Source organism: Callithrix jacchus, chromosome 16 (assembly GCF_049354715.1).
Source record: "Callithrix jacchus isolate 240 chromosome 16, calJac240_pri, whole genome shotgun sequence".
In the NCBI taxonomy this organism is placed as follows: domain Eukaryota; kingdom Metazoa; phylum Chordata; class Mammalia; order Primates; family Cebidae; genus Callithrix; species Callithrix jacchus.
This window is the reverse complement of record NC_133517.1, coordinates 54,233,246-54,259,166: the sequence shown is the minus strand read 5'-3', so window position 1 is coordinate 54,259,166 and position 25,921 is coordinate 54,233,246. Positions and strand designations below refer to the sequence as shown.

At 51.2% G+C, this 25,921-nt stretch overlaps 1 long non-coding RNA gene across 42 annotated transcripts in view; it reads right to left on the bottom strand.

The window, feature by feature from the left end:
- The window catches only part of LOC128929888 (uncharacterized), a 34,862-nt gene extending 24,955 nt beyond the window's left edge, over nucleotides 1-9,907 (bottom strand). For 20 of the 42 annotated variants that reach the window (XR_013528016.1, XR_013528028.1, XR_013528044.1 and 17 more), the window contains exons 1-5: nucleotides 9,782-9,907; nucleotides 7,689-7,800; nucleotides 6,287-6,446; nucleotides 6,012-6,082; nucleotides 55-152 (exon numbers count right to left, since the gene is read on the bottom strand). This is a non-coding gene — a long non-coding RNA (uncharacterized LOC128929888). Of the gene's footprint in view, nucleotides 1-54; nucleotides 153-4,146; nucleotides 4,221-6,011; nucleotides 6,083-6,286; nucleotides 6,447-7,688; nucleotides 7,801-8,089; nucleotides 8,182-9,781 lie in introns of all 42 variants that reach the window. The other 22 variants (XR_013528026.1, XR_013528030.1, XR_013528039.1 and 19 more) reach the window with 15 other exon arrangements.
- Between the last annotated feature and the right edge of the window lie 16,014 nt (nucleotides 9,908-25,921).

Here is a 25,921-nt window from a genome sequence, read left to right as displayed (position 1 = left end):
AAACCCCGTCTGTACTAAAAATACAAAAAATTAGCCAGATGTGGTGGTACGCACCTGTAGTCCCAGGTGCTCAGGAGGCTGAGGCAGGAGAATCACTTGAACCCAGGAGGCGGAGGTTGCACTGAGCCGAGATCGTGACACTGCACTCCAGCCTGGGCAACAAAAATTTTTTTAACACACAGAAAGCACCCAGACTTTTCAAACTACAGGTAACACTAAACAGCTAGGTATACAAGGACACTTCCTTAACCTAATAAAAGACTGCATATTCAATGGTCAAAAACAGGAAGCTTCCCTCTAAAATCAAGAATAAGACAAGGATGTCCACTCTCACCACCACCATTCAACATCATACCGGAGGCTCTAACCAGAACAAACAAGTGAGCAGATGAAACAAGGCATCCGGAGCAGAAAGAAAGAAGTACATTATGATCTCTATTTGCGGTTGACACGATCCTGTATATAGAAAATCCCAGGCCAGGTGCTGCAGCTCACGCCTATAATCCCAGCACTTTGGGAGGCTGAGGCAGGTGGATCACCCGAGGTCAGGAGTTCGAGACCATCCTGGCCAACGTGGCAGAACTCCGCCTCTACTTTAAAAAATACAAAAATTAGCTGGGCATAGTGCCACACACCTGGAATCCCAGCTATTTGGGAGGCTGAGGTGGGAGAATCGCTTGAACCTGGGAGGCAAAGGTTGTAGTGAGCCAAGATTGTACCACTACACTCCAGCCTGGATGACAGAGTGAGACTGTCTCAAAAAAAAAAAAAAAAGTCTTAAAGAATCCACAAAAACGATTAGAGTAAATAGATAAATTTAGCACAGTTGCAGAATATAAGGTCAATATGCAAACATCAGATATATTTCTAACCAGCAGATACAAGCAAACTGAAAATGAATTTAAGAAAACAATTCTGGGCTGGGCACAGTGGCTCATGCCTGTAATCTCAGTACTTTGGGGGGCTGAGGCGGGCAGATCAGAAGTTCAGGAGATCGAGACCATCCCAGCTAACTCAGTGAAACCCGTCTCTACCAAAAATACAAAAAAATTAGTTGAGCCTAGTGGCACGCATCTGTAATCCCAGCTTATCGGGAGGCTGAGGCAGGAGAATTGCTTGAACCCAGGAGGTGGAGGTTGCATTAAGCCAAGATCGCACCACTGCACTCCAGTCTGAGTGACAGAGCAAGACTCTGTCTCAAAAAAATTAAAAAAAAAAAAAGGTTGGGTGTGGTGGCTCACACCTGTAATCCCAGCACTTTGGGAGACCGACACAGGCAGATCATGAGGTCAGGAGATCAAGACCATCCTGGCCAACATGGTGACACCCTGTCTTTACTAAAAATACAAAAATTAGCTGGATGTGGTGGCAGGCACCTGTAGTCCCAGCTACTCAGGAAGCTGAGGCAGGAGAATCACTTGAACCCATGACGCGGAAGTTGCAGTGAGCCAAGATCATGCTACTGCACTCCAGCCTGGGTGTCAGAACGAGACTCTGTCTCAAAATAATAATAATAAATTAATTAATTTTAAAAGGCTGGGTGTGGTGGCTCATGCCTGTAATTCCAGCACTATGGGAGGCCAAGGTGAGTGGATCATTTCAGCTCAGAAGTTCAAGACCAGCCTGGCTAACATGGTGAAACCCTGTCTCTACTAAAAACACAAAAATTAACCAGACAGTAGTGGTGCATGCCTGTAATCCCAGCTACTAGGGAGGCTGAGGCAGAGGCACGAGAATCACTTGAGCCTGGAAGGTGGAGTTTGCAGTAAGCCGAGATCGTGCCACTGCACTCCAGTATAGGGGACAGAGTGAGACCCTGTATCAAAAAAAAAAAGAAAGAAAGAAAAGAAAACAATTCCATTTATAATAGCACCAAAAAATAAAATACTGAGCAATAAATTTAACCAAAGAGAGATAAAGCTTATACTCTGAAAACTGTAGAACAATGCCAAAGAAATTAAAGGCAGCCTGAATAAACAGCCATCCTGCGCTCACGGGCTGGCTGACTCCACGTGGCTAGGACAGCAGTATTCCTCGAAAAGCTCAATATCCCCATCAGTTTTCCTGGAAACTCAATCCAGTCCCCATCACAGTTCCAGCTGGTGTTTTTGCAGAAATTGACAACCTGACCGTAAAGTTCACGGAAATACAAGGGACCCATCGTGTTTGACCCAGGCTCAAAACAATCTTAACAAGAACAAAGTTAGAGGAGTCATGCTTCCTGATTTCCAAACTTCAGAGCTACAGTGATGAAGAGAGTGGGCACGGAGACTGGAGGGTCCACTGGGAGTCCGGAAGTAAACCCACACACCTGTGGAACTGACTTCAACAAGGGTGTCAGACCACTCAACAGGGAAAGAACAGGCTTTTCAACAAGGGGTGCCGACTATCCACAGGCATAGAAGGAAGGCAGACCTCTTGCTCACACCACAGGAAACACTAACTCAAAGTGGACCAAAGACCTAAATGCAAGAGCCAAAGCTAGAAAACTCTTAGGGAAAAAAAAAACACACAGGTGTAAATCTTTATGACCCTGAATTAGATCATGGTTTCTGGGGGGGGTCTGTTGAGGCCGGGTCTCACTCTGTCACGCAGTCTGCAGCAAAGTGGTACGATCACAGTTCACTCTAGCCTTGAACTCCCGGGCTCAGGCAAGCCTTCTACTTCGCCTGCCTCAGCTGGGACGGCAGGTGCTCACCACAATGCCTGGCTGGTTTTCAAATTCTTTGTAGAGTCAGGGTCTGGCTTTGAGTCCCAGCCTGGTCTCAACCTCCTGTCCTCAAGTGATCCTCCTACCTCAGCCTCCCAAAGTGCTGGACCCACAGGCAGATAATGGTTTTAAAAAACAAGCACAGGAAAAGCACAAACAACCGAAGATAAAACACATCAACTGAACTCAGGTAAAAGAGATCAACCGACAACTTTTGTGCTTCAAAGGACACCATGAAGAAAACAAGATGACAACCCACAGATAGGGGTCTAGTCTCCAGAATACACAAAAACTCTTACAACTCAACAGCAAAAAACAAACAACCCAATTAAAACCAGGTGAAGGGCCATGCGGGGCGGCTCACACCTGCAATCCCAGCACTTTGAGAAGCCAAAGTGGAAGGATGACTTGAGCCCAGGCGTCTGAGACCAGCCTGGACAAGATGGTGAGACCCTATCTCCACAAAAAATTAAAAAATATACACCTGTATTCCCAGCTACTCAGGAGGCTGAAGTGGAAGGATGGCTGGAGCCCAGGAGTTCGAGGTTGCAGTGAGCTATGATGGTCACTGCACTCCAGCCTGGGCAACAAAGTGAGACCCTGTCTCTTAAAAGGAAAAAAAGGTAAAGAATGTCAGTAAACATTTCTCCAAAGATGAGACAGAAATGGCGAATAAGCACATACAAAGGTGCTCAGGATCACTGATCACTAGGGAAATTAAACCCACAGGCGTTCCCACTTCACATCCACCAGTGAGGACACTGTCACAAGGACACATACGAGACTGGATGGTCCACTTGGAGACCAGAAATAAACCCACACACCTGTGGGCAGCGGACTTCAACAAGGGTGTAACCTCAGCACTCTGAGAAGCCAAAGTGGGGGGATGACTTGAAGCCCAAGTCGGCCATGATGAAAAGGACAGAAAGTAAGTGCCGGCAAGAACATGTGAAAACCAGACTCCCTGGACAACACTGCTGAGAATGTACAACGGTAATGCTGCTTTAAAAGCATGCGTTGGGGCTGGGCACAGGGATTCATGCCTTTACTCCCAGCACTCTGGGATCACTGGAGGTTAGGAGTTCAAGACCAGCCTGACCAACATGATGAAAGCCTGTCTCCACTAAAAAGACAAGTTAGCCAGGCATGTGGCGGGCACTTGTAACCCTGGCTACTCAGGAGGCTAAAGCAGGAGCCCGCTTGAACCTGGGAGGCGGAGGCTGTAGTGAGCTGAGGTCTCACCACTGCCCCCCAGCCTGGGTGACAGAGTGAGACTCCGTCTCAAAGAAACAAAAACAGTTCGTTGGTCTTCAGTAAATTAAACATGAGATTCCCAGGGGAGCCAGAAATTCCACTTCTATCTATGCACCCAGAAGCACTGCCAAGAGCATCCAGACAAATGCAGATAAAGAAACAGTCGTAGCAGCGTGACTCACAACAGCCAAATGGGGCAGCAACAGGCGGACGGATCAGCAAAGCACAGAGTGCGCACGGGACAGGGCACGTCCAGCTGTAAGGAGGAATAAAGCATTAATGCTTGGCACACTGTGGATGGATGCTGAAGACAGGTGACAGGAATGAAACCAGGCACAAAGGAGAAACACTGTGGGATTCTGTTCACAGGAAAGGTCCAGAATGAGCAAATCCACGGAAATAGAAAGCAGGTCAGTGGTTGCCAGGGGCTGGGGGAACGGAGAAGGGGAGCATTGAAAGAAAACCTTCAGACAAATTAAATTCAACAGCGTTTAACTGAGCAAAGACTAATTTGAGAGCTGGGCAGCTCCCAGAAGCAGAACAGGCCGAGCGAGTTCAGGGTGCCACGTGGTCAGACCACATTTATGGAAAGACAAATGTGACAAAATATGAAAAAGAAGAAAAAAGACAAAAAAAGGAAAGTGATGCACAGAAAACAGCCGAGCAGTTCTGTAAAGTCGCAGCAACACTTAACCCTGGGATATTTCACCATAAAATCTCCATTTCTGCCTTCGCTTCAACAGGCCCAGCGTCCTGGAAGGTGTGGCCTGGGTGCCGCCTGCCGACTCAGAATTACATTCCCTGCTGGGCACCGTAATCCCAGCACTTTGGGAGGCCAAGGCAGGCGGATCACGAGGTCAGGAGATCGAGACCATCCTGGCCAACATAGTGAAACCTTGTCTCTACTAAAAATACAAAACAATTATCTGGGCATGGTGGCACACACCTGTAGTCCCAGCTACTTGGGAGGCTGAGGCAGGAGAATTGCTTGAACTCAGGAAGCAGAGACTGCAGTGAGCAGAGATCTTGCCACTGCACTATAGCCTGGGCAACAGTGTGAGACTCCATCTCAAAAAAAAGAATTGCATTTCCAGCTCTCAGCACAGCCAGGATGGCAGAAGAATGCGGAGCAGCATGCAGCAGACACGACCCGGACGGCCCGACACGGGCAGACACAACCAGGAGGGCCTGGTACGGGCAGACACAACCAGAATGGCCTGGCACAGGCAGACACAACCGGGAGGGCCCGGTACAGGCAGACACAACCAGGACGGCACAGCTCCTCACCAGAAATCAGTACACACACTCCGACATGCTGCAGAGAAACCGCCACATTAAACAGCTCCTGCGTTCCAAGACCAGGTGCTCAGTCCATCTACGGACACCATATTTAAAAGGACAGAATCAGCTCAAACTGATCCATCCCACTGAATGGATACACACAGCCTGCCGTCAACCCGTGCATATAACACATTTCTCAAAAGCAAAACCTAACTATTGTTCCATCAGGCTTTTTTCTTTGTTCTTCCGGACACAGAAAGCTATTTACCTGATTATCTGACACACATAAGCAGCATCAGAGGAGACAGCAGAAGGAGGGAAAGTGAATACAGCTGCAGGCCTAATGCCTTGTCAACCTTTTTTGGTTCCAGTCTTTGGAAAAGGTATAGTCATCTTTCTTCAACTATTGTTACCACAGTAACAATCTGACAAAATCAAAAACCAACAAAAAGGACCCCTGGCACACGAGGGAGATGCCAGACCCCCTTGTTACACTTGGGCCCCCACACAAATGTGCAAGAGCTGGATTTCTGCATCTGTCAGAGGCAGCCTGTGTTACCAACCTGTTCCGCAGTCCTGTGAATTCTGACTCTGCTCAAGTGGAAGCAAAGATTGGAAAAAGAACAGGGAGGCAGGTCCCAACTCCACTGCAAAGGCCAGGCTCTCAGGACGAAAGCTGATCTCACCCGTGCCCTCACTCCCCATTCCCTTGCCATCCCGTTTCACCTCCCACTACAAAGAAAAGGGATAGAGAGAACAACCTTACCTGACAGTAAGACTGTCCTGTCCTGGATTTTCTTTTGAAATGGAGAATTTATCTTCTTCTTTCAAGCACTGCTATAGGTCACAAGAGAACAGGGTTACACTGAGGACATTTCTGTGAAATGTCACAATAAACAGAACTTCTGTGAAAACACTAGAATGAACCCCACCACGGCATCCTGCATGTGGCCAGAGGGCGGGCAGACAGACACAACACTCAGGGCAGGAGCCGGCCAGGTCCAGGCCACCCACTCCCCAACTCAAGGCTACTGCCCTTACAGTTTAAGTCTGGCAGCAGCCATCAAGGGATTCCAGGTAACTGGTAACTGATCCTCCCAGGATGGACGAGCATGCGGTCCCCACACCTAACACCCCATACATGACACAGGCAGCGTGCTGGCAGCAGATGCAACCCTCCTGAAATGTGGCATCAATGCACCTAGCGTGAACACAAAGTACGTATTTTTTAATGTATCTAAGTAAATGATCAAAAAAGCTTTTAATACTTGCAAAATACTCATTTAACTCATTTTAAAGGTTCATGAGGCTGAGTGCAGTGGCTCACACTTGTAATCCCAGCACTCTGGGAGGCTGAGGCGGGAGGATTGAGCCTAGATCTAGACCAGCCTGGGCAACATAGGGAGATCCCATCGCTACCGAAAAGAAGAAGAAGAATTAGCCGGGCGTGGTGGCACATGCCAGTAGTCCAGCTACTCAGGAGGCTGAGGCGGGAGGATCACTTGGGCCCAAGAGGTTGAGGCTGCAGTGAGCTATGATCCACCACACTCCAGCCTGGGCAATAAAGCCAGACCCTGTCTCAAAAAAAAAGTTCATGAGTAAAAACAAAAATTAAGAACACAACATACTGAACGTATTGAATATAGTGAATTTGAAAATGAAACATTTGGTATGTAGTATAAGAGCAGATTAAAAATAAAATAAAAACGAAACATGAAGGCCAGGTGTGGTGCCTCATGCCTGTCATCCCAGCACTTTGGGATACTGAGGCAGGGACTGCGTGGGGCAAGGAGTTCAAGATCAGCCAGAGCAACAAAGTGAGACCCTGTTTCTAGAAAAATTAAAAGCATTAGGCCGAGTGAGGTGGCTCATGCCTGAAATCCCAGCACTTTAAGGAGGCTGAGGTGGGCAGATCACCTGAGGTCAGGAGTTCTAGACCAGCCTGGCCAACATGGTGAAGCCCCATCTACTAAAAATACAAAATTAGCCAGGTGTGGTGGTGCATGACTATAGCCCCAACCTCACCATCCTGAGAACCCGGGAGGTGGAGGTCGCAGTGAGCCAAGATTGTGCCATTACACTCCAGCCTGGGTGACAAGAGTGAAACGCCATCTCAAAAAAAAAAAAAGAAAGAAAGAAAAAAAAAGTCGGGTGAAGTGGCTCACGCCTATTATCCCAGCACTTTGGGAGGTCAAGGTGGGCAGATCACGAGGTCAGGAGTTCAAGACCAGCCTGGCCCATATGGTAAAATCCCATCTCTACCCAAAATACAGAAATTAGTCAGGCATGCTGGCACGTGCCTGTAGTCCCAGCTACTCTGGAGGCTGAGGCAGGAGAATCACTTGAACCTGGGAGACGGACATTGCAGCGAGCCGAGATCACACCACTACACTCCAGCCTGGGCAACACAGCAAGACTCTGTCTGTAAATAAAAGGTTCGAACCTTGTCTTCGCCATTGTCCCTGATTTTTCTGTTTGGCTTCTTCACGTGGAGCTGCTTCTCATTTTCCAGTTTTATCTACCAGGACTCTTGCTTTAATCAAAGAGATACGTTCCTGTAACTCCAAAGAAGAAACAGGCATCACCAACGCCAAAATGATGTTTTTGACAGGAAGAAACATCAGCTTCACAGGAGGGCAGAGACCTCACACCCCTTCCAGTCCTCCTCGGTTCCTACCCTAGGCTCCGGTTCACACACCACCTGTGGCCCAGAGAGCTCCTCCCAACCCCCTCTACTGGTGTAGTGATGAGATTAGACCCGAATGTCACAAAATCGGGGCCAGCAGGTGAAGCACCCCCAGTGACAAACACGCAAAGGCTGCCGCTTCTCATCAGTATTGTTACCTCTCGGGCAACTCAGCATCGCTGGGAACTGCTTCAAATCGGGCCCCTGACCATCTCCCATCGCCTCTCTATCTGCAACCCAGTGTCCCCAGCTGCAAGAAAACACACACGTCCCTGAGGCCCTGGGGAGAGCAGCAGGACCGTTCCAGAGGTAAGCCTGGACCCAGGCAGCAGGGACACTGCCGCACCCATGGCTGGAGTGACACGGAAACCACGGCAGCAGCCGAGAGGGCAGGAGAGGCCTCTGTTGGCTCCACCCACCAATGGATGGTGCTTATTCCCGACACCACTAACTACTACACGACCAGGCTCTCTAGAAAGTTTCCGTTAGCCAGTGCCAAACATCTTCCCGGGTCTTTTTTTTTTTTTTTTGAGATGGAGTCTCACTATATCGGCAGGTCAGAGTGCAGTGGTGGGAACTCGGCTCCCTGCAACCTCCACCTCCCAGGTTCAAGTGATTCTCCTGCCTCAGTCTCCCAAGTAGCTGGGACTACAGGCACCCACCACCACACCCAACTAATTTTTTTATTTTTAGTAGACACAGCTGTTTCACCATGTTTGCCAGGATGGTCTCAATCTCTTGATAAGTGATTCGCCCACCTCGGCCTCCCAAAGTGCTGGGATTACAGGCGTGAGCACCGCACCCGGCCCTGCCCAGGTCTTACACGCCATCACATTCACATTTTTTAAATCACTCTTAAGCTTTTTTTTTTTTTTTTTTTTTTTTTTTAAGAGACGGAGTTTCACCACGGCCAGGGTGGTCTCGATCTCCTGACCTCATGATCTGCCTGCCTCGGCCTCCCCAAGTGCTGGGATTACAGGCGTGAGCCACCACGCCCAGCCTAAGTAAAGCATTTTGCTTTTTTTTTTTTTTTTTTTTTAAGAGACAGGGTCTCACTATGTTGCCCAGGCTGGTCTCAAACCCGAGCTCACACGATCCTCCTGCCTCACCCTCCCAAAGTGCTGGATTACAGGTGTGACTCACTGCACTGGCCCTTAAGTAGACTATTTGGAAGGCTGCATAGAGACTCCCATGAAAGTAGCCAATTCATGGGTTTCAGCTGGGAACTTAGCGCTTTAGATGCGTCAGACCAAAAGGAAAACAGCTGCAAACTGGAGGCGCTGAGGCGGCCGCAAGCAAGGCGATCCAGGAGAAGGGAGGCCGGTCGCAGCCCAGGAGAAGAGAAGGGCGGGGAAAAGGCCGGCTCCATAAGGGAAGGCCCTGGGGCAAGAGCATCCAAAGCAGTCCCTCTGGGGCAGGGGACAGAGCCGGATACTACCAGCCACCGCCATTTCCAGGCCCTCTTCCCGGGCAGCCAGAGTAGCACCGCTGGTCAGGTGCAGGGCCCAAGCAGAAAGTCAGGGGCCAAGGAGGTGATGGGGGTGGGGCGGCGAGGGGAGAGGACACCAAGGGGGAGGGGCCGTAAGGAGGGAGGAGGACAAGGGGGCCTGCAGCGGGGACACCAAAGGAGGGCCCAGGGAGGTGGAGGCAACACTGAGCGCCCGGAGAAGGGGACACGTTGGTGGCGTGGTGTGCAGAGCGGGAGGTACACGGAGGAGTCGCGGAGCAATGGGAAACCTGAGGGGTCGTCACCAACGGCGTGGCCTGGGTCACCCACAGGAAGAGCGCCACCGAGGGCTGGACCTGACCCCTCCCTCCTGGCGGCCCCGCGCCCTCAGGCCGAGTCCCACCTCCTCTGCAGCTCCTCCAGGGCCCACCTGAAGCGACTCCACCACGGAGCCACTCCACCGCAGCTCCGCTGACTAACTTCCCCCAGGTCTGCTCCTAGACGCCGGAAAGGGCCTCGGGCCGCACATGCGCAGCCCCCGCCACGTGCCAGGCCTTGACGCCGCAGGTGCTGCCGGGAAGGGGGAAGGGGGCGGTCTGCGCAGGCACAGAAAAGGCCACGCGGTGGCCACGTGGGGCTTGCGGTGGCCTCGTGGGACTTCTGGTGGCCGAGCTCCGTTGGGTTCTGGATTCCTGCGCTCTGCGGGCCGCGGTGCTGGCGGGCACTCAGGAGGTGGGTGGGTGGCGGCCGGCCTGGGTGGAGAGGTGCTCCTGGACCACTGTGCTGTGGTGGAGCCTTGCCAGATCCTGCGGGACTTTTGCAATCCTGAAGATAAACAGGATCGTATTTTGAGAAAAGTTGACGGAGCAAGGCCTGAGGTGCGAGCTGTCACCGGGTGGCATCTGCCTGGCAGCCTGTATATTGCTTGCGAGAGTCTCCACTTAGCCTGAATGTCGTGCCTGGTTGAAGTGCTGCCAGGCCACACCAGTGGGGTGCAGGACGCACCACATCGGGGTCTGTGGGTCTGGGGTGACGTGGGAGAAACTGAGTCTGGAAAATTGAGCAGATGTGGCCACAATAGCAGAAGGACGAAGGCCCTCAGGCCGAGAGGGAGCTGTGGGGACAAGGGCACAGCGAGTGGCCGCGGATGGCCAGCATGGAGCATGGCTCTCTTCAAACAGGCTCTTCCTGCAGGTGTTTTATCAGAGAGGTGGACCCAGGAAGCACGGTAAGGGAGAAGGGAGTAAGTGTGTTGGGGAGCAGGTGAGTGCCGTGGCCCCTAAAGTAGGCCTCCTGGAGGCCTCTGGGAGAGAACAGGACACAGTTCCCAGTAGATTTGCTTTGGTTTCCAGGGGCTATCTATGCCGCCCCACCTCCACCAACTGCACTTCCAGCAGGCCTGGGCACAGGCCAGCACTGAGGAAAGCCCTGAGGCAGGAAGTTACAGGTGCGGGGGGCGGGGGTGTTGGAGTGCGTGGGAGAGGCAGGGTGCCAAGCGTCAGCTGTGCTGCATGTGTGCTGTGTGCATGTTGGCGCTGGGGAAGGGCCTCGGGTGTGGACACAATGGTGCGGGCACCATGGAGCACCACCCGCACATGATCCTGTGTGCATTGTGGAGAGATGAGGGCACCAGCAGGCACACTGCTGGCAGGGCAGGAGGAAACCGGGCTTGGTCAGGCCAGAGACAGCAGGAGCCTAAAGGACGGCCTGCAGAGGTTGAGGGGAGGCGTCTGATAATTAGTAGGGCATGGAAATGAGAATGAGCAGGTTGAGGATGGTGCCCAGGCTTCCACTTTGGGTGAGTGGCACTGTCTTCTGACCCTAAAGCCCCATCACAGGAAGGAGAACTGCCTGGAAAACATCCACTTGGGGAAGACAGAGGAGCTTACAACAAACACTCCTTCCCTTTACAACCTGGCTATTTTATGATAAGTTTTAGTGTATTTGTTTGAGGTTATTAAAGATGCCATTTTACAGTCTTCTTAACAAATGGACTCAGGCAGATAGCTGTTTTCCTGTTGAGGTGAATGATGGCCAGGCCAGGCGGCCCTCTGTGGAGCAGGCACTGCAGACACTTCGCATACAGATGGCCTCTCATCTACGGTGGCGCTGGGCTTTCTAGAGCCACAGACACTGAACTCATTTTATTCAGAACGCCACAGAAACACTAACCAAAAAAAGATACCATGAAGGCAACATAGATCATGTGCTTCCTAAAAAGCCCACCGTCAGCGTCAGTGCGAACAGAACACCATTACCGCTCAGTCACCGAGATTAAAATTAGTCACACGTGGAAAATAGAAACAGGTTTTCAGAGAGAAGGCGGTTTTGGTTCCACTGAATAATGCCCCTCTTTTGCTTTGTAAATAGATGATCCATATTTCCTGATGATGTATATTTTCAAGGGTAGCTCTGCTAGGTGGTCTCAGATTTGGGGTAAAAGCCTTGGTGTCCGTTGACTGTCTGGGAAGGGCTCAAAAAATGTAAATTGTATCCAAAAACATCTGACGAGGTATTCAGTAGTGACATCAGAGACTCCATTCAGAATGAGTCTCGATTAGGTTCAAATGATTAACAGTCCTTGGAGTTAAGAACTTTTTTCCTGGCCAGGCCTGGTGGTTCATGCCTGTAATCCCAGCATTCTGGGAGGCCGAGGCAGGTAGATCACTAGAGGCCAGAAGTTTGAGAGTAGCCTGGGCAACATGGTGAAACCCCGTCTCTACTAAAAATACAAGAATTAGCCAGCCATGGTGGTGGGCACCTGTAACCCCACCTACTTGGGAAGCTGAGGCAGGAGAATCTCTTGAGCCTGGGAGACGGAGGTTGCGGTGAGCTGAGATCACGGCACTGCACTCCAGCCTGGACAACAAAGCAAGACTCCATCTCAAAGTTAAATTAAATTTAAATTTTTTTTAAAAAAAGAACTTTTTTCTTGTATGTATCACAAGACTTCAGCAAGACACAGTCCCCATCCGAGCCACCCTGGCGCTGGCCCTTGCCCCTCTCCTTCCCTGAAAGCCCTGGTCCAGCCCAGCCTTCAGCCTCCTGAGTGTCCATGTAACTGGGCTGGGCCTCAGCGCCTGTTCTCAGCCCATCCTGCCTGTGTCTCCTCCCTGGCCACTGTGGGCAGAGGCCTGGCTTCCTGTGTCACTGACATGAAGACAATCTGCAGAGGTGCCCCACACTCCCAGCACCGCATCTGTCCCGACTGTGCCCCTGCCCCATCCCACCCCGCTCCCCTCCGTCTTCCCTCCTGTTACTATGGTGGAACTCTTCACGCCCGGTAAAGGCCAGCCACCCGTCAGTCCTCCCCTGGCCCCACAACCAGTACTGCACCTGCCTCAGAATTCAGGTGTCCTCACTCCCTGCGTCCATCTCTGCCCCTCTCATGCACGTCGATCCTCATTAAAGCACTTTCATTGTCTGGCTGGGCACAATGGCTCACACCTGTAATCTCAAAACTTGAGGCGCAACACTTCAGCCCAGGAGTTCCAGACCTGCCTGGGCAACATGGGGACACCCTGTCTCTACAAAAAATACAAAAATTAGCCAGGCATGCTGGCACATGCCTGTAATCCCAGCTTGGGAGGCTGAGGCAGGAGGATTGCTTCAGACCAGGAGTTCAAAACTGCAGTGAGCCGTGATCACACCACTGCACTCCAGCCTAGACAACAGAGTGAGACAGCCTGTCTCAAAAAGAAAGTCTCACTCTCACATCCCACTGAGACCACTTCCATCAGGGTGTCCACCAGCCCCCTCACACTGGGCAGTCCTGCTGTCAGTGGCAATGGATGGTGCATGCACTGGTTACTGGCTTCCTTTGGAACTGATTCCTCCCTGGGTTCCTGGGGTCACGCAGCCCTGTTTCTGCTGCCCTCCTCCTTAGGCCCACTATCATGAACTGTCCTGGCGCTCTCCCCACAGCTGTATAGCAAAGGTCTACAGCATGGACCTTGGCCTCCAGCCTGGCCCCTGAGCTGGAGACTCGGCAGCCTTCAGGACGTCTCCCCTGACATGCCCCAGCCCAGCATCCCAAACCCAAGGATCTGTCTGCTGAAGCCTCTTCCTCCCAAACCGTCCCCATCTGCTGGTCACACCATCCTTCTCTGAGCTGCTAAGGCCAAATTTGCGTCTGAGCCTCTACACCCCTTCCGCCCGCTGCCCACGTGGAACCCACCAGTAACCCTCACACACACTCCAGTTTCACTGCTCCATGGCAGTGGTCCCTCCACACCAGGCTGGACTGCAGAAGGCCGTGGATGGCTTCATTTGTATAAAACACGCCGCAGATGCGTCCACCTGCCAGGATCTGTGCCCAGTAAGTGCCCACTGCCAACACCCAGCCCACTGCACCTGGGGCACCCTCACTAAGGCGCTGTCCTAAAGATGAAACTGGCAACCAGAAGAGAGCCCATGCCAGGCGACTCTGCCACATTTAGGACAATAATTTGTTCCCCTTCCCCGTATCCTTTTCCCTTTATTTGCCAGAAAAGAGCAGCTCCCCAGAGGCCAGTGGCCAAGCACGGACGTCTCTCTCCCTCCCCAAGTGCACACTCAGCACCTCAGCGTCCTGGAGGGACAGGAGCACACAGCCTGGGAAGGTCCCAGAGCAAGCTGGGTGCTCCTTGCTTACAGAGGCCCCACCACCAGGGCCTGGCAGGGCACCCCGAAGAAGAGGGCTTTAAACAGCTCTCTCTGTCCCCATGTGGCTTCCACCATGCTCCCTGCAAGCTAATGTTCTCAGTGGCTTTTTCTTTTTAATGACTCTCAACTTGTCTTCAAATAAGAATAAATACGCATGTCTGTTCTCTGGGGCTTTAGGCAGCCCCGAGCTGACCCCGTGACAGGGGTGGGATTGATGGGCCGTCTCGCCAGGAAGGCAGGTGCATCTTTTACTAAAGGTGGTTTCTGAATGATGAATGTCTTTCTCACGAACACAGAAGTGTTGATGGTATTTACAAACGATTCATTCTCACGTTCTGTTGATTCTGCCCCAGCCGTCCCTTGTGATGCCTCCACAGATGATGCATCGGTGGCTATTACCACCATTGATGAAGGCTTCCTGGTCGCCCCGTGGTACCTGTTACTCCATTCATCACAGGCGAGTGCCCGCATGCAGCAGGAGAGCATGTTCCCTCAGGCCTTATGGTCATTTATTCTTCAGTTTATGTGGGTTTGTGCACCTTCTAATACAGCTGCAAGCCCAGACTCCAAGGTCTAGAAGGCCACAGCTGTGGTCAAATACATGAGCAGTTAAATGCTTTGGGTTTAGCCAATCCTCCAAAGCCTACCTACTCTGCTCCTCATCTTAAAAAAAAAACGCCAATGTGCATACAGGTGGCAGCAACCCCAACTAATGAAGCTTCAAACCAGATGGAAAGTGGAGGGAGCAGCAGCGCTCTCATCCACTTTTAGGGCTGACCTGAAAGACCCCAGACCCGAATGCCCAGCACCCACTGGGCAAGGGGCTCAGTCCCCAGCATGCCCTAATGCGAGCCAAGCAGGGAATTTCTGCTTTCTCCAGATTTCTGTCTAGACCACATCCTCCTGCTGCCTCTCTGGTTCAGTGGTGGCAGTCCCCTGAGCCTGACGGGCTCTGCAGATGGGCTAGTGTGCATGGGAGAAGCCGGTACTTTGAGGAGTCCTGGCTTGCAGCTCACAGCCACTGGGCCTTGGGTGAGTTGGTCAGTCTCTCCAGACCTTGGGGTCTTCACCCAGGACATTGGAGGCTCAGAAAGGAACCCAGGTTCCTGCCTGTCTGGAAAATTTGCATGTTCCTGGTAGCACCAAGAGCCTGCCAGGCTCACACTTGCAAAATACTGGTCCATATAAAAACATAAAGCAGGCTGGGTGCAGCAGCCCATACCTGTAATCCCAGCACGTTGGGAGGCCAAAGTGAGCCAATTGCTTGAGCCCAGAGTTTGAGACCAGCCTGGGCAACATAGCAAGACCCCATCTCTACAAAAAAAAAAAAAAAATACAAAAACTAGCGGTGTGTGGTGGTGCATGCCAGCAGTCCCTGCTACTTAGGAGACTGCGGTGGGAGGATGGCTTGAGCCTGGAAGATTGAGGCTGAGTGAAGTGAGCCATGATCACACCACTGCACTCCAGCCTGGGCAACAGAGGGAGACGTGTCTCAAAAAAAAAAACAAAGCCAGTCACCTCGGCTCACACCTGTAATCCCAATACTTTGGGAGGCTGAGGCAGACAGATCACTGGAGCTTAGATGTTCAAGACGAGACCAGCCTGGGCAACAGGGTGAAACCCCATCCCAATTTTTTTTTAATAAATTACAAAACATGAAAGAGCATCAAGCAGCCCCATCAGCAGTTATCCTCTCACCTGCAGAAGGCCCCTAGGCTCACTGCCACGCCTCTCCCGCCACCCTCCATCCCCTGCCTTATCTCACCAAAGCTCTCATCTACTTTCTCACCTTCCATCCTCTCATTTAAACTAAATTTTTAAACTTTAGAAATGCACAATACACATGTAGCAAACCCACACATGCACTTCCAAATCTAAAATAATTTTTAAAAAACAAAAAGGAAACTAAATTTTTTTAAGTGCAATGATGCATTCTTGCTGTGCCAAGTCCAGTAATACAGAAGCATGTGAAGCAGAAGGCAGCACCCCCCACACACACTCAACTGAGGAAGCCAGAAATGGTGGAATGGGACGGAGCTGGTGCTGGCACGCTCAGTCTGGGCTCCTGCAAACATAAACCTACATGAGTTTGCTTCCGTTTCTTATCTTTTTTAAAAAATACCAATGTGGAATTTTTTTCCACACACATTATTCTGCAGTTTGTTTTATTCAATTTCCATATAGCTAGTGTATTTTTTTTGGAGACAGTCTGGCTCCGTCACCCAGTCTGGAGAGCAATGGCACGATCTCAGCTCACTGCAACCTCCAGCTCCCAGGCCCAAGAAATTCTCTCCCACCTCAGCCTGCTGAATAGCTGGGACTACAGGCACCAGCCACTATGCCCAGCTAATTTTTGAATGTTTTTGTAAAGATAGGTTTCACCATGTTGCCTGAGCTCGTCTCGAGCTCCTGAGCTCAAGTGACCCACCTGCCTTGCCCTCCCAGAGTGCTGGCATTACAGGCGTGAGCCACCGCACCCGGCCAGTGCATATGTCTTTCAGATGGAATAACCGCATGTATCCAGCATGGAAACTGCAGTATATGTTTGTCCTGCCTCTGTTAAAGAGCATTGGGGTTATATTCAGGTTTTTATTTTGTTTCTATTAATTCTGACATTTTTACCTTAGAAAGCTTAATTTCACACAGTGGGGCCACTGACGCGAAGAGCACACGTATTTCAATGTCAAGTGCTTCTTCCAATTTCCTGCGAGGCTTCATCGCTTCACGGCATCCACGCAGGTCTTGGGAATGCTTGCTTCTGCTCCTCCTTATCAGCACTGCATGCCATCAACCTCTCAAGTTTTTGACAATCTAATGAGTTAAAGTGGGTATCTCACAGTTGCTTGGTTTGCCTTCCCCTGAATAGCAGTGCAGGAGAATGTGGCTCCATGGGTGCCGGTAACTTGCATTTTCCTCTTTTTTTTTTCCTTAGAGATGGGATCTTGCTCTGTCACCCAGGCTGCAGTGCAGTGGCACAATCATAGCTCTCCACTGCCCCACACCCTGTGCTCAAGGGATCCTCTCACCCCAGGCTCTTGAGTAGCTGGAATTGAGAGGTGCACAACCATTGCGTCCAACGCAGTTCTTTTATTTTTTTAGAGATGGGCATCTTGCTATGTTGCCCAGGCTGGTCTCGAACTCCTGAGCTTAAGTGATCCTTCCACCTTGGCCTTGACCGACAAGAATGAGCTTGAAATGTACATTCCTATGTAATGTCTTCCTAGACAAGCCTGTAGCTTCGTCACATTTGTGAAGAAAAATGTCTCAATTTTCTCTTTTTTTTTAGGCAAGTGATTTTTTTTTTTTGAGGTTGAGTCTTGCTCTGTCGCCCAGGCTGGAGTGCAATGACACAATCTCGGCTCACTGCAACCTCTGCTTCCCAGGTTCAAGTGATTGCCTCGGCTTCCTGAGTAGCTGGGATAACAGGCACCGCCACCACACCTGGCGAATGTTTGTATTTTTAGTAGAGACGGGATTTCACCATGTGGGCCAGGATGGTCTTGATCTCTTGACCTCATGATCTGCCTGCCTCAGCTTCCCAAAGTGCTGGGATTAGAGGCCTGAGCCATTGCGCCCAGCTGCAAGTAATCTTTATATACTGTCTTAGTCTGCTTGGGCTGCCATAATAAAATACCGCAGACTGGATGGTTTAAACAACAGAGATAAATTTTCTCAGAGTTCTGGAGGCTTGGAAGTTCGAGATCAAGGTGCCAGACAATGCAGCTCCTGGTGAGGGCTCCCTGCTGGCTTACAGACAGCTGCCTTCTTGATGTGTCCTCCCGTGGTGGTCAGGGAGAACGAGTGATCTGTGGAGTCTCTGTTGTCACCGTCCTCGTCGTCTTCCTCCTCCTCCTTCCTCTTCTCCTCCCCTCTTCTTCTTCGCCCTCCCTCTTCCTTTCTCCACCGCTTCAATATATGAATGTAGAGAGAAGAAAGGTGGGTTGACCCTGCATCAAATCACCTAACCTTTACGTTTGAACCAAAAGACCCCAAACCCAAATTCTTCCTTCTTCTTGGCTCCTGCTCCTGCTCCTTGTCCTTTTCCTTCCTCCTTGATGAAGACTTGCTTTATCACCCAGGCTGGAGTATGCTGCAGTCACAGTTCACTGCCGCCTCAAACCCTGAGCTGAAGCCATCCTTCTGCCTCAGCCTCCTGAGTGGTTAGGACTACAGGCACGTACCTCCAGATCAGGCTAATTTTTAAAATACTTTTGTAGAGATGGGGTCTCACTGTGTTGGTCTCAAGACAGGCTGGTCTTGAACTCCTGGCCTCAAGCACTGCTCCCACCTTGGCCTCTGAAAGCACTGGGATTACAGGCGAGAATGCCAACCCTGTCAGATGTTTCTTCCCATGAGGGCACTAATATCCCGCAGCTGAGCCCCACCCTCGTGGCCACTTTAGGGCCCTAATGCCTCCCAAAGGCCCCATCTCCAGGTGGCATCGCACTGGGGGTTGGGGCTTCAACACAAGAATTTAGGAGACACAGACGTTCAGTCTGGAACATGTAGTTAACTTAAAACCAGCTACCTTACCAAATTCTTTTTTCTTTTTTTTGAGACAGAATCTCACTCTATTGCCCAGGCTGGAGTGCAGTAGCGAGATCTCAGCTCACTGCAACCTCTGACTCCTGGGTTCAAGTGATTCTCCTGTGTCAGCCTCCTGAGTAACTGGGACTGCGGATGGATGCCACCATGCCCAATTAGTTTTTGTATTTTTAGTAGCGATGAGGTTTCACCATGTTGGCCAGACCTGTCTCAAACTCCTTATGTCAGGCGATCCACCTGCCTTGGTCTTCCGAAGTGCGGCAATGATAGTCATGAGCCACTGTGCTGGTCCGTCCAAATTCTTTAATTAGTCCTAGTAGTTTTTTGGTTGAATTTCTTGGGATTTCAGATTACACAACCATGCCACCTGAATATAAAGATAACTGCCTTTCTCCCAGTCTTTAGTTTTCTGTGTTATTTCTTTAACCAGGAGCTAAGAATTTACCCTTCTGAAGAACAGAGGTGGTAGCAGGCGTCCCTATCTCATCTAGATCCCAATGACAATGAGTTTAAGATTTTAACACGTGAATAGTCTTTTTATCTGTGTTTGATACATTTTCTTCCAGTTCCTCCTACTTGTTTTACCTAGAGTTTTTAAAATTAGGAATCCTGCGTGAATGTATCCAGTGTTTTGGGGGCCACATGAATATCAGTGTCTGCTGTTCTTTTGGTAACATATGGATGAGATCACCCTGTCTGAACAATTTCCTCCTGTGGAAATTTGTTGGTCAGGGTGGGTCTATGCTCTAATACAAATAAATAATTTTATTTGCTAATATTTTATCAAATATATAATGTATATTGTTTGGAAAACCCAACTCAAAGTGACTTAAATGGGAAGGAGATCTGTTATCTCAGCAAGCGAGGAGGAAGAGGAGCAGGTCCAGGTGGGAGTGGGGGCGTCAAGGGGAGTGCTGCCAGGTGCTTTCCTCTCTGCTGCCCTCAGAGTCTCTGTGGCCTCCCCCACCGTCAGAGGACGGCTGCATGGTTCTAGGTGTCACAGCCAGCCCCAAGAATGCCCAGGGAGGAAGACATGGCCTCCCCTCTGTGGACCCTCCGAGGGCCAAGAAACCTCTCCTGGGAGCCCCTTGAAAACTCCCTGCCTACCCCACCTGCCACCTGCATCACCAGCCCACAGGCAGATCAGTCATTGCCAGGGAAGCAGGACTGACACGACCACAGGGGCTCCATGCATCCTACTCACCTCAGGACAGAACAGCGATGGTGCAGGTGCACCCCGCCATTGCAGGACATTCAGCAGATCCAGGCTCTGACACCCTCTGCTCAGGCATCCTGGTCTACACCTTCTGGGGCCAGGATTCGCCATTCTCCCCTGGAGCATGTGGCTTTACTGAGGAGGCCACCACAAGCCAAACAGGACTTCGTAAGGACAGAATGGTGAGGTGGATGGGCTGGGCCACCAACGTGGTCCGCAGCATCTGTTCATGGATAAAATTAGGCCCGGGCACATGGCCCATGCCTGTAGTCCCAGCACTTTGGGAGGCTAAGCCAGGCGGATCACCTGAGGTCAGGAGTTTGAGACCAGCCTGGCCAACATGGTGAAACTCCCTCTCTATGAAAAATACAAAGATTAGCTGGGTGTGGTGGCAGTTGCCTGTTAATCCCAGCCACTTGGGAGGCTGAGGCAAAGAATCGTTTGAACCTGGGAGGTGGAGGTTGCAGTGAGCCAAGATCATGCCACTGCACTCCAGCCTGGGCAATAAAAATGAAACTCTGTCTCAAAACAAAACAAAACAAAAACAAAAAACAGAAAGAAAAGACATGGGAAAATGTCCACCCTTTTGCAAGCTGGAACAGTGCCTCGAGCCTAAGTAGGACCTGCAACACTTCATTCTACTGTTATTGGGCTACTCAGGCTTTCTCCCTTTTCTTAGGTCACCTTTGATCATTTATGTTTTGGTACAAAATCATCCATCATTTCCTTTAGATCAAGCTGACCTTCTCTTACAGTTTGTACGGTCACTCCTGCAGCTTAGCTATTCCCAATCAGGTACACTGGTGTCTTCAATCTGCAGCCAGCCACTATTCGTGGCCAACCCTGCCTGTTCTCGTTCTCTTCCTGATCAACGAAACCTTGACTGGTATGGGACAGCGACGTCCCCACCTGCAGTGGCACTCCCATGGCTTCCCTGCAGCCACGTGTGGCTGTGTGCCACACGTGGGGAATTTCTGGAATGTGTTGCTTCTCTGATTTTTCTCTTCTTTCCTCTCTGAAACAGAAAGGAGCTCACAGGAGGAGCGGCTTCACCTTCACCAGGAGGCTGAAGACACACACTGGGGGACACACATGGCAGAAGCCTGGCATCGCCCCTGTGGCTGCACTCAGCCTCTAGGGAAAAACAGAAACGCCTTGTTTCATCAGAGGCAAACCCTAGCCGATACAAGCTCTCTGTTCCATCCCAGGAATATATCAAATTGTTTTTCTCAAACCATCAGCTTTTTTGCTTTATGAGTGCTGTGGGAAGTAGAAAAGTTCCTTTTTAAAGTTTCCTTTCTTGGTAAGTCTTAAGCGTGCTAATAACTTTGTTAAGCCCTCTGCTATGTAGCTGTTAGACCTGCCATGTTACAGGCATGTAGTACACTCTATGTCCTTGTACTTTAACCGGGATATCTGTGCTGGACGTGCTCACAGGCCTGTCCCAGCTCTCCACTGCTTTCACCTGTTTAGAAAAGTAAGTTGTTAGTCAATCAGGTTTTAGTTTAGATTGTGCGGTCTGGCTCCAGCCAACGGAGATCAGACACAGCAGTAAGGACGACCCCAAAGGCGTTAGGGATAAATTTGTGTTTTCCTTTGTTCATTGTACTCTCGAGGCACGATGGCTAGTGAGGGTGCCCTTCCTGCAGCCCATGAGGTAACAACTGTGTTACTGAGAGATCCTTGGTCTCAGGGCTGATTTGTCTTTGTGGCGCCGGGCATCTACTCCCAACAGGTAGTAACAATTTGTAACCTTCAGTCACTTACTCTTCCTACTTTCTTTTGGTTTGGGTAACTTTTGTGTGTGTATATGCAGTAAAATCACTTGAGGTGACAGCACTTCCTTAGGTTATAGTCTATCAATTTTATTTATTTACTTTGTAGTTACATTTTCGATCATGTGCAATTTTTGTTTTTTGAGACAAGCTCTCACTCATGTCCAGGCTGGGGTGCAGTGGCATGATCTTAGCTCACTGCAGCCTCCAATCCTGCAGCCTCAAACAAGCCTCCTGCCTTGGTTTCCCAAAGTGGGGATTACAGACATGGGGCAAAGGGTGTGGGGCTCCATGCCCTCCCTGGGTGCGCCACCCTCCAGGAACATCCACACATTCAGCTCTCCGGAAGCTCCTGCGCCCTATCCTTTGGGGTTTTGTGGAGGGTTCATTACACAGGCATGTCTGACAACTGTGTATTAATATAAATGGACAAAAGTACACGACGTAAACCCAGCAAAGGCCTCTCTGAGTAGCATTCTTAACTCCAGGGGACGGGCAGAACCTTCTCTGGAATGAGGGTCTTCTGACCCACAGATGGGAGTCCTGCCTTGGGAGGGTGAAAGAACGGAAGTTCAGAGAAAGGTTGTTTCCTGAGGCCTAAAGCACCCCAACATTGCAGCAGATGAGTGTACTGAGGGTTATGGGAGACAGGAGTCAAGAGCCTGCACTAAAACCTGTATCTGTATAATCATCATCTCACAATGCTGTTTACTAGTTCACCCCAAGCTTGCTGGCAGCTAACCAAGTGTCCTCTCAGTGTGCTTGGATAACCAGGGAGTCTATCCATTTCATCTTAGAGAACAGGCTTCTGACCCGCAGCCCACCAGCCTGGCTGCTCCCACTCCTGGGAACTGCCTTCCCTGCAGAAATGTCCTCCAGCCCTCTGCTGGGTAGGTTGCCTGGTTCCTGTCTCCAGCCCTCTGCTGGGTAGGTTGCCTGGTTCCTGTCTCCAGCCCTCTGCTGGGTAGGATGCCTGGTTCCTGTCTCCAGCCCTCTGCTGGGTAGGATGCCTGGTTCCTGTCTCCAGCCCTCTGCTGGGTAGGATGCCTGGTTCCTGTCTCCAGCCCTCTGCTGGGTAGGATGCCTGGTTCCTGTCTCCAGCCCTCTGCTGGGTAGGATGCCTGGTTCCTGTCTCCAGCCCTCTGCTGGGTAGGATGCCTGGTTCCTGTCTCCAGCCCTCTGCTGGGTAGGATGCCTGGTTCCTGTCTCCAGCCCTCTGCTGGGTAGGATGCCTGGTTCCTGTCTCCAGCCCTCTGCTGGGTAGGATGCCTGGTTCCTGTCTCCAGCCCTCTGCTGGGTAGGATGCCTGGTTCCTGTCTCCAGCCCTCTGCTGGGTAGGATGCCTGGTTCCTGTCTCCAGGTTTTATCCATCCTTGGTTTAATCCAGCAGTGTGCTGGCACCGGCTGGCACAGCCATCTCTTCCTACCTCCGTCCGCTAACTTCACTTCGTCAGCATGTAATCGGCCTTGGTGGCATAATTACACCAAGGACATTTGTAAATGCTAAAACCAGGGCTCCTCTCCACTCGAGAGCTGCTTTAATCCCTCCTTTTGTTGACACTCATCTTCCAGTGGCTTCCTGAGAAACAGGTTGAATGTGCAGGAAAAATTCTGCCACTATATTCCACAGCTGAAATATCCTTACTGTACTCCCCAGCCTGATTTTAGCTCAGTGTCAAATTCTCGTTTAGAATATTCGCTTTCAGGGGCCAGGCACAGTGGCTCATGCCTATAATCCCAGCACTTTGGGAGGCCGAGGTGGGTGGATCGCTTGAGTTCAGGAGTTCAAGACCAGCCTCGTCAACAGGGCAAAACCCCATCTCTACTAAAAACACAAAAATTAGCCAGGCTGTGCTGAAGCACACCTGTAATCCCAGCTACTCGGGAGGCTGAGGCATGAATTGCTCAAACCCAGGAGGTAGAGATTGCAGTGAGCCAAGATCCTGCCACTGCACTCCAGCCTGAGCAACAAGAGCAAGATTCCATCTTAATAAGTAGATAAAATATGGCCAGGCGCAGTGGCTCATGCCTGTAATCCCAGCACTTTGGGAGGCCAAGGCGGGCAGATCACAAGGTCAGGAGTTCAAGACCAGCCTAACCAACATGATAAAACCCTGCCTCTACTAAAAATACAAAAAAAATAATAATTAGTTGGGTGTGGTGTGCACCTGTAATCCCAGCTACTCAGGAGGTTGAGACAGGAGAATTGCTTGAACCCAGGAGATGGAGGCTGCAATGAACCAAGATCACACCATTGCACTCCAGCCTGGGTGACAGAGTGAGACTCCATCTCAAAATAAATAAATAAATAATAATAATAATTGAATATTTTCCTTCAGGAAACAGCACCCTGTAGGGAGGGGATGTCCGATGACCCTCGAAGTTTGAGAGCCACTCCTAACCTTCCAATGGCCTGTCCGCTGAACCAAGAAGCCAGCAAAACTGCTGAGTAAACAAATATTCAAGAACTGGATGCCATTTCAGTCACACATGCTTGCAGAAGGGCACTGATACAATAATGTCTCCTGTACACATCGCAGAGTCTGAAGAGCACACAGAGAGTTTGTGTCTCCTGGTACAAGATCTCAGCAGGCCTGCAAGGAGACGGCTCACATGGGTCCCCACACAAGTGCACTCAGCGTGAACTTTCGGAGCAGCGGCCCACGCTCAGGCCCACAGGTAAGATGGCAGGAGCCCCTGGCCTTGTGAAAGCTTGGGCCACAGAGCTGCTGGTGAAGGGGGCGAGTGAAGGTCTCATGTGGTCTGTGCAATTCAGGCAGAAATGAGGACAGGTGGGAACCCACCAGGCAGACGACAAGCTGAAAGGCTCCCAGGGAGCAGACACTTATGGGCCCCAAAAGGCCAAGAGAAAGAGGGGAAAAAAAGTCCAGGTGTGGTGGCTCATCCCTATAATCCTAGCACTTTTGGGAGGTTGAAAAAGGTGGATTGCTTGACCCCAGAAGTTTAAGACCAGCCTGGGCAACGTGGTGAAACTCTGTCTCTACAAATATACAAAAGTTATTAGCCCGGTATGCTGGTGCAAGCCTGTAGTCCCAGCTATTTAGGAGGCTGAGGTAGAAGAATCCTATGAGCCAGGGAGGTGGAGGATGCAGTGAGCTGTGATCATACTGCTGCACTCCAGCGTGGGCAACAGAGTGAGACCCTGTCTCAAAAGGCCAGGAGTGGAGGACAGGCCCCAGGCCAGGAGGTTTGGCGTGGCTGCTAGGAGCCTCGTGAGAAGGCTGTTGCTGGTAGGGGCATGCCGCAGATGACTGTTGCAGACCACGGAGCTTAGCCTTCAGGATTTAGAGCTGGGGATGACAGGCTCAGGTGTCCTTGTTGTGGGGCAGGAAGCACAGGCACAAGAATGAGCCCAGGCCTCAGCTCCAGCTCGGCTGGGCTAACGGTGGGGCAGTAAATGTGGACAAGGCCCAGCTTCAGAGGAACTTGGTGAACAGGAGCCGTGGTCACCACCTGTGTCCTGCCTTCCCTGCCCTTCAAAGGGTGTGTTCTGAGCTGAGGCGAGGCCCACGTGAAATCCGAGCAGGCTCCCGAGTCACCAGACACCTAGGGAAGCATGGAAGGCCTGGAACGTCACACACAGCTGGGTGAGCCCACATGGGGCTGTGCAGGCTCAGGGAGTCCAGTCCTGGGCTGCAGGCCAGTTCTCCACGCAGGTGGTCCTGGAGGCAAGCTGGTTCTGGAAGTAGGTTCTGGAAATGGGCCAGTCCGGGAAGCAAGCTCTGGAAGTAAAGTGATTCAGAAAGCAGGTTTCTTCTGGAAACAAGTTTTACAAACAGGTTCTGGAAGCACGTGGGTTCCAGAGGCAGATGCAAGAAGGAGGTGGGCTGTGGACGGAGGTTCTGGAAGGAGGCGGGTTCTGGAAGCTGGTTCTGGAAACGGGCGACTCCGACAGACGCGCCTCGCTCGGGCTGGGGCCGGGCCTGGCGCCTCCCCTCCGCGGGCAGAGAAGAAAGCAGGCATTGTCGGAGAACTCACACGGGCATCTGTCCCTAACAAAACCGTTTTAAAAACCCCATTGTGAACATTTTTGGAGCCAGCCTCTGAGAGGGTCCCGTTGCCGGGGTGACGGGACGGAACGGCGCGGGCGGGCAGATGCCTGAAGTCCCCACCAAGGGAGCCGAGGACTCCCGCCTGACTCTCCACTTGGGACGTTCCGTGTAGTTTCCCCACCGTTTCCCGAACTTGCTCCGCAAGCGCCGCGGCCGCCTTGGCGCAAGCGCAGTGCCATCGGCCGAAGGGCCGCCGGCGTTCCCGCCGCGGTTGCCAGGGGTTACGGAATTCCCGGACCCGCGGGAGGGCGGGGCTGGTCGACCAGAGCCCGCCTTCCTGGAGCTCTGGT